The 7,940-nt window shown below is 39.7% G+C and overlaps 1 long non-coding RNA gene across 1 annotated transcript; it reads left to right on the top strand.

Annotated features, from left to right (window-relative positions):
* Positions 1-347: 347 nt before the first annotated feature.
* Positions 348-6,699, top strand: LOC144827153 (uncharacterized). The gene is made up of 3 exons (XR_013610046.1): positions 348-446; positions 545-637; positions 6,187-6,699. It is a non-coding gene; the product is annotated as an uncharacterized LOC144827153 (long non-coding RNA).
* Positions 6,700-7,940: the final 1,241 nt, after the last annotated feature.

Below are 7,940 nucleotides of genomic sequence, written 5' to 3'. Positions count from 1 at the left end.
AAATACCTGGTTTACTCTTTAGTTACATGTATAAGTTGTCTTACTCCTAACGTACTCCATGTGTGTGAAAGTCAAGAGTAACTTAGTTCTTTATTTTTTGAGCTTGTGCTCATATTAAAGAAAGTTGATTCTTTACAAGTCTTTTCAATAAGTACAATGAAGTAGAGCTGACTGTATTTATAATGTATAGTTGGTTAGTTAAAGACAGCTGACAACAAAACTTTTGGACATTCTCAGCTACTTGCCAAATGATAATACGGTCAAATTTGAGAAACATTGATTTGTCTAATTGTTGATTTGTGTTTTATCGTTAATAGGAACATGCAAACAATATTATAAAGGGTAAAAAGAAATCAAATCGAATGTTCCTTTTCTAAAACCCTACATTTATACCGAAATTAAAACAAGAATTAAATAGGAGGATGACAATATTCAATGAAAATGATGTGAGTAAAATATTATCTTTATCAACCACACTTTGTAATTGAATTATTATATGGAACGACGTCGCTAATACCAATACTATAACTATTTTGTATTGCAGGCAAGAAGTCTAACGGAACAAATTAAGAAAGTTCTACATTTTTCACTAATTAGCCGAAAAACATCACTCATGATTGATGTGTTATTACCAGAGGTGAGAGTTTTCGGTAATGAAATGATCACTGCTTTTCTAAATTGTGTTTTTAATAAAAGAAACAAATAGTTTAAAACTGTGTTTAAAACGTATTTGTTGTTAAGTATAAGAAATATCATTAAATGCATATAAAATGTAAATAAAAAGTAGTTACATTGTTAGCCCACACAAATGACAAATCTGAGGTGAAGAAGTTGATTTTAAGATGGGAAACGTTAGATTTAATAGCACCTCATGAAATGCAGACGTGTGAATTAAATAACACATTAACATGTGGATTGAATTGCACCTTCATAAGCATTGTTCAAATTGTGTATATTTTTATTTACTGACAGAAATGTCATAAAATCTACATAAGAAAGTAAGATTAATACAATGAGAAGATATGAACGACTGAAGATGATATAATGGAGAACGGGACCGCCCGCCATAAGGGCGGGGGTCCAGTTGGGGGAATTAGGATGTGCCCGCCGCAGTGAAGGGCACACCCTTCAATTTTAGCATTGTGGCGGGAGGCCTAGCCTGCTCGGGAAGAAGGGGGAGAACTTTACGCAACATGCGAAGCAGCATCATGCACGTGGACGTGGTCTTGTTCACGTGCATGTCCAGCTGCAAATTGGGGCCGAATATAACCCCCAGGTTGCGAGCCGACTCGGCGGCTGACACAGTCTCGGGGAACAACGGGGGCCAGAAGTTCGCCGGGAGAACACGAGGAACCCGGTCCGAGGAGCAGTACAGTACCTCAGTCTTGGTACTGTTAAACTGCAACGAGTTAGAACTGAGCCAGTCAGCTGTGGCTGACATGCATCGATGGAAAGTCCTCAGTGGGAACGCGTTCTTCCCTTCCAGCGAAAAGACCAACTGGGTATCAATCGCATAATTAAATGCAGAGATACCAAATGATTTAATTAGTTGGACCAGAGGGCGGAGGTAAAGGTTAAAGAGTATAGGGCTGATGGCCGAGCCCTGTGGCACCCTCTGCCCCACGCTCCGCACCTCCAAGCTGAAAGGTGGTAACGCCACCACCTGCTGCCGGTTGTCCAAGTAAGAGACCAACCAGTCCCTTGCACTTGCCGTGACCCCACACTCCTCCAGCCTCCTGATAAGGGTAGGATGGCTGACCGTGTCGAACGCGGACGACATGTCGAGCAGCACCAAAAAGGCTGCCCGACCACTGTCGACCCGCGACTGCAAGTTGTCAAGTACGGTCACCAGCGCGGATTCCGTCCCATGTGCTGGGCGAAAGCCAAACTGTGCCTCATCAAACCAGATGTTTTCTTCCAGGAAGCCAGACAAGGAGCGGGTCACTAACTTCTCCATGATCTTAATGGGGAAGGGAAGCAAGGAAATGGGTCGGTAATTAGACAAGCAGGCGGGGTCCAAGGTGGATTTCTTAAGGAGAGGTGATACCACTGCCAGTTTCCAGCACTCCGGGACCGTTGCTGTATCAAACGACTGGAGACAGATGGAGTACAAGGGCTGGAAAAGTTCGTCCTGAAACACCTTCCAAAATTTAGGAGGGAGTGGATCAAGCGGGGAGCCAGATGACACCGTCTGTGCCAGACTACAGAACTCCTCAAAGGAGGGGATGGGAAAGCAGCTCAGCTGGGGTCGACTGGACACAACGTCCGGAGCTCCCAAGCTGAGAGCAAGACCCCTCAGCTGGGGTCGACTGGACGAGTCCTCCGGAGCTCCCAAACTGAGGGCATGACCACTCAGCTGGGGTCGACTGGACGACACATCCGGAACTCCCAAACTGAGGGCAGGGCCACTCAGCCGGGGTCGACTGGGCAGTACGTCCGGAGCTCCCAAACTGAGGGCAGGGCCACCCGGCTGGGGTCGACTGGGAGGCAAGTCCGGAGCTCCCAAACTGAGAGCAGGACCACACAGCTGGGGTTGACTGGGCGAGCCGTCCGGAGCTCCCGAACCGGGGGAGGAAGGTACTGGGCTCTGTAAACCTTCCAAGATCTTAACGATCTTCTCCTCGAAGGCACAGGCCAGGGAGTCGCACAAGACCTGCGACGCGGGAGCATTTTTGACGATTTTAAACAGTGCCTGCGACTTGTTGGAAGCCTGATCCAAGGTGGCTTCCAGATAGGACGCCTTAGCCTTAATCTGTGTCTTATATTCCTGCAGGGACTGCCTAAAGATAGCCTTCGCCGAGTCAGAATACTGCTTCCTCCACGCCCTTTCGGCGCATTTGCAGCTAAGGTTTAACTGCCGCAGGGCGTCTGAATACCAGGGGCTCGCCCGATTCAGCCTGCCCCTTGACCTACGGAGTGGCGCTACCTTGTCCAAAGAGTTCGAGATGGACTGACACAAGGTGGTATAGCTCTCTTCCACCGAGTCACTCAAACTGAAGTTGCCCGGTAGTAGTCTGGGCAGAGGCGAGGCTTTTAGGAGTCGAGACCAAGGTCTGCCCAACTTAGCTTGTCTAGATCCAGCCTCCACCGAGGAGTGATCCCCCAAAGAGAGGGAGAAAGAAACCAGCGAGTGATCCGTCCAGTATTGACACAAGATGTCATCCACAGACACAAGTTGGGTGTCTGCGAAAACTAGGTCCAGAACGTGGCCCTTCCGATGTGTGGCTGACCGGACCAGCTGTTGCAGCTGGATGTCATTGCAGGCTTGGCACACAGTGGAAAGCGCACTGTCCAGCGGGCCACCCGACCACAGGTTAAAATCCCCTAAGACCACTAGCTTAGAGTGGGTGTTAGAGAGGTCGTAAATCAGGTCAATGAAGTCAGGGAGGGACGGTACATTGCCAGGCGGACGGTAGCACAAAACGCCTGAGCCAAATGTCTTCTCGTGATTTTTAAGAGAAAACCCCATCAATTCAAAGCCCGACACCTCTCTAATCTTAAGCTGGGAGAGAGCTAGCGTGTCTCTATAAATTAATCCAATCCCACCACCCCGGTTCTTCACACGAGGGGTATGGTTGATTTTAAACACTGGAGGGTAGGCCAAAAACCCAGTTCAACCTCACAGTCCTCCCGCGTCCAGGTTTCCGTTAGAACCAGTACATTGAGCCCGGCGGACTCGATGAGGAGGGCAATCTCCGTGTGGTGCTTACAAAGGGACCGGACATTAAGCAGCCCACAGGAGAGGTGACAAGACATCTGAGAGGTGAATCTACATCTGAGATTACTTTTTATGCATGTATGCTGTCATTGAGCTTGCGGCTGTGAAAAAATGCCTTGAAATTTAAGAGGGATAAAACACATCTTCTGACTTAGAACCTTTGTCAATAACTGAAAATAGTAATTGATGCGCTTCTAATTTGAAATGGGCTTGTACACTGGCACTTAATCTGATATAGCACTGTCTTTCTTCATTAAATTTTAGTTGACTTTCTAAAAGCAAGTAAATTTAAATTTAGTGTCCTGTTTTTTCTTTTTGGGGTTGCAAACCTGGGTATGAAACATAGTGCTACCATTCTTTCTCGGGTAAAGTAATGCAATGCACTATATTTTTGGCTTCTTTCTTAAATGTTTGGCCCTGTTTGCAACATGTTCAGAAAAGGGCAGTTAAGATTCCACTTGCTGTAAATTGACACAACACGGTCACCCAGACATAGTCCACAGTTTACACTGTCTAGCATTAACTAAGATAAAATCCAAACCGATCTTTAATATCTGCTGATGCCCTGTTACTGGATGTTCCTCAAATTAAGTTTGCGCGTAAGGGAAGGAGATCATTAGCTTTTCACAACCAACGAGGTATGTAAGACCATTGCACCTGCAGGTTGAGCACAATAACCTACAAATACTTAAGTTTCCGAAAACTGGTATGTTCAAAAAAGTAGTTGTGTCTATAGTCCAAGGCATTCTTTATTATTTTGTACAAAAAAGTTTTTCTCTACTAAAAAGGCACAAGCATCTTTCTGAAAAATGTCAAAGTAAAGATTATATACTTTCATTTGTATTGACAGGTAATTAGTACTAAATTGATGCAAAGAGGTTACATTGATATGTAATATTTTGCAAATATTTATTTAAACCAATTTTTATAAGGTTAACTTACCTGTTCCCACCCTAAAACCCAGGGATACTAATTTGCATTAGCTATACGGCAAATGCCAAGCCACTCCTTTGACTTTAAAAAGTGTGAAAACTTCTCACAGTGCAGTAAAAACGGACTTTCATGACCTTTTGTGATTAATGACATTTTTGTTGGTATTATGTTTACAATGGCATAATAAAGTTTAATACAGCTTAAATAAAGGCTTCCCAAAAGTAATTATTGGATAATGGAAGCTTTAAATGCCACATTGTTAGTAATCATGCTATATTTGTGGCCATTTCTATCATATTTATGACTATTCTTGGAATAATAATGTCTATGACTGACATGTTGTGAAGGATCTTATCATTATGATGGACATCCATTGAAAAGTTGTGTACCTGACAAAACAGTGGGCTTCCTTAAATAAAGTAGTCATCTTGAGCATTATTGAATAAAAATCTGGCATGTGAAAAACTAAACCTGGTCAGGCCAAGCAGAAAGTTTTAATGAGATTAGTTCGCATTATGAGAATCACAAGCGGGCAAATAGGGGTTATACTTGAAAAATGTTTTTGAATTAAAAATGAAGTTTACTTTTATGCCAAAACATTACTTAATTTGAGTGTGTTTAACCGTTATAAGATGTTCATATTAAAAAAGAAATATAATGCATTGTTATTGAAAGGGATGAAACTATGAGTTGGTGTTTAGCCATCTTCTGTGATCAAGTGGCCAAAATGAATATTTGGGCACGTGGTGCATGAAAATGTGGTTATACACTTATGAGGGTATTGGGAAAGTTTCCAAAAACATAAATGGACACAAATTAGTAAACCCTTCTCTTTACAAGACATACCTTAGAATTTGTGATTATTATGAAAACTGCCAATAATTCATTACATGTCACCTAAATAACATTTCATCTAAAACATATATCATTGCATAAAATAATATAAATTAAAATGTGCTATTTAACAGTGTATGCACATTAACCTGAAAGTATGTAGGGTTCGACTATTTAGCCAAAGATGGTAAAACATTGAAAATTAAAATAACCAGGCATTTTCCATTCACAAACACAATAGGCAAACGGATATCCTTGTATGTTTAAATTGGGTGTAATCAGACAACTTGTAACATGTTCAAAACTTTAGGTAGGAAGGGTAATACTAAATATAGAAATGATGAAAGACAACAAAAGATAAGCAATATTTAAAATCTGAAATAGTTGTACATTTAAATGTGTCTTTTCGTATAACATGAAATAAAAATGTTTGCAAGAAAAGAATAAAAATTAAGAAGCTTATCTTATTAGAAAAAGCTAATTTACAACATTTATTTTGCATCAAAGTTTTGAAAAGAGAAAATAAGTGTACACACTTAACACCTGCTAATTAATACATCTTAAAAATGTATAGTACTAAAAAATAAAATAAAATAGGAATGTAATTATTGTATTGAATGTTTATATGGTATGATTACTTTCCATGTAAGCTTTAAAGCTAAAAGTATGTTGCTTTAAAAGTCAATTTTTTCTCTTTGCAGATGACAATCAAAATTCTACAAAAACATGAAGATTTAAATAGATATGAAGCAGAACTTGTACTGATGAGAGGGGACTTCCTAGGCTCCAATGAGGATGAAGTAGATGATGTTGAGACATTGAAAAAATTGAAAATGGGCGCACTGAAATACATTTTTTGAATGATTGTCTTGTTTATTAAATTGAAAATTTTAATTGTATGTTTTTGTCAAATGGAGTAAAGTATTACATGTAACTTTAATAAAAAAAAATTTTTTAAATATTTATTTACTAAAATACAATATGTATAACTGTTTACTGAGGTTCAATTATAAATAAAAGCTTAAAAAGTTGAGTTTTTTTTAGTAATGAGATAAAAATACTATGAAGATATTGTCTGTGATGCCTATTGTGATTATGCTTCATTTCAAAATAGAATATTTATAAACAATTGAAACAAAGAACTTGTAATCATAAACAATAAGAATTGTGTTGTACAACATTTTTGATTTGATGAACATAGAAATTAAAATGAATACCAGATTGTGCAATGTATCATTAGGATACTACATCAACTACATTTTCATGTTATTACTAATTGAAAATGCTATTAATCTAGAATGCACTGAATTGCTGTGTATATTTGTTCAAAAAAGCTGGCAAATAAACCTAATGTCTGTCAAAATTAAAAAGAACAACAAATGTACTGGACTTTATGGAAATAAACAGTTCAGTGTAAAAAAAGAACCTGTGATTTATCTTCAGGAGTTTTACATCTTTTGCTTTACATATACCCAAAGTCTTACCATTATCGGTTACTGTTGGGTGTACTACTCTATACGTTAAACATGCCTCACAGTTAAGATGAGCCTGTGCTCCTATTTTCAATATGATGAAATTGATTGATTTTATTTTGGCATATTTAACCTTACTTCTAAGCCCCTAGTGTTGTGCACAAATTGTACACAAGGCCTTCAAGTTAAATGTCACTGTTGGACTGCAGCACCGTGTGTCCCATCCACTAACCTTATGGTTTAAAAAAGAAAATGTGTGACTACCTGTAGAAAAGTGCATTAGAAAATATTATGGCTGGGGAGCCTTACCAAATCATGTTATATTTATATCCCAAAGATGGTCCTTGAATTTACAGTAATACTTATTTTTCTCGGTCCTATGAAGTGAGTGGCTCGAAGAAATAAGGCTTAACTAGAGGAACATGTAATTAACACAATTTCCAAGAAATCCAGCATCAATCTACATACAGTAAGGTTAATGTTATCTTAATGTAGCGACCAAAAATAACAGAATAGCATATTTATAATAAGAGTTATAGATTTTTAAAGGAATAAAAAATCAGTGCTGAAAAAGAAATTGACAAAATAGCATTGAAGTCAATTGCAAAATCCACTAGTGACAATAGGTCACTTGCAGGTCGAGACTGCAGCGGCTCCTCCAGCAGAGTGAAACAGAGTGACCACACTGCTGTTTGAGCAGCGCAAAAAATAAATAAGTAAAAACTCAATGTTATTATCAGATATTTTTCAGTGTGAACTCAGAGCCAGGTTAGGGTGGTGCGGGGCTGGGCTATATGAGCCAGTGGGAGGAGAAAATATGTATAACATTACTGCACATGTCAGTTTAGCCTGCCAGCCAGGTGAAGAACTGTCCTAGGCTTCCATGCACTGCCTGAGCAGCCAAACAGGGTGCTCAGACTAATCTCGAAACTGCTGTATTGCTGGTGACAGAAGAGTTGTAATTGGCTTAGGGGAGTGTGTGA

Source organism: Lissotriton helveticus, chromosome 4_1 (genome assembly GCF_964261635.1).
Source record: "Lissotriton helveticus chromosome 4_1, aLisHel1.1, whole genome shotgun sequence".
In the NCBI taxonomy this organism is placed as follows: Eukaryota; Metazoa; Chordata; class Amphibia; order Caudata; family Salamandridae; genus Lissotriton; species Lissotriton helveticus.
The sequence above is the reverse complement of the archived record's forward strand: the minus strand, read 5'-3'. Positions and strand labels throughout refer to the sequence as shown.